Source organism: Parus major, unplaced genomic scaffold (genome assembly GCF_001522545.3).
Source record: "Parus major isolate Abel unplaced genomic scaffold, Parus_major1.1 Scaffold598, whole genome shotgun sequence".
NCBI classification, from domain to species: domain Eukaryota; kingdom Metazoa; phylum Chordata; class Aves; order Passeriformes; family Paridae; genus Parus; species Parus major.
In genome coordinates this window covers 1-1,120 of record NW_015379486.1, presented here as the reverse complement: position 1 = coordinate 1,120, position 1,120 = coordinate 1, and positions in this window count along the sequence as shown.

Below are 1,120 nucleotides of genomic sequence, written 5' to 3'. Positions count from 1 at the left end.
GCCCCGAGCACGAAGCTGTGAGCCACGTTGGCGATGAAACCGTCCACGTGCACACCCAGGTCACTGCAACACACCGGGAAACAACCGGAATGACACCGGGAATAACGGGAATAACACCGGGAAACAACCGGAATGACAACGGGAAACAACCGGAATAACGGGAATGACACCGGGAAACAACCGGAATGACACCGGGAAACAACCGGAATGACACCGGGAAACAACCGGAATAACAACGGGAAACAACCGGAATGACAACGGGAAACAACCGGAATAACAACGGGAAACAACCGGAATGACAACGGGAACAACGGGAATAACAACGGGAATAACGGGAATAACACCGGGAAACAACCGGAATGACAACGGGAATAACAACGGGAACAACGGGGACAACCGGAATAACAACGGGAACAACGGAGAACAACCGGAATAACAACGGGAACAACGGGAATGACAACGGGAATTCCAGAGGAAACAACGGGAATAACAACGGGAATAACAACGGGAATAACAACGGGAATAACAACGGGAATAACAACGGGAATAACAACGGGAATAACAACGGGAATAACAACGGGGAACAACGGGAATGACAACGGGAATGACAACAGGAACAACAACGGGAACAACAACGGGAACAACAACGGGAACAACAACGGGAACAACAACGGGAATAACGGGGAACAACCGGAATAACAACGGGAATGACAACGGGAATTCCAGAGGAAACAACGGGAATAACGCGAACAACAACAGGAATAACAACGGGAATAACAATGGGAACAACGGGAATAACAACGGGAATAACAACGGGAACAACAACGGGAATAAAAATGGGAATAACAACGGGAATAACAACGGGAATAATGGGAATAACAATGGGAATAACAGGAATAACAGGAATAACGGGAATTCCAGAGGAAATAACGGGAATTCCAGAGGGAAAAATGGGAAAGCTGGGGGTGGATTGGGGGATGGGAATGGAATTCTGGGGGTTTCCAGGAGGAAAAATGGGAATTCTGGGGTTTTCCAGGAAGAAAAATGGGAATTCTGGGATTGGTTTTGGGGTGGGGAATGGAATCCTGGGGTTTTCCAGCAGGAAAAATGGGAATCAGGG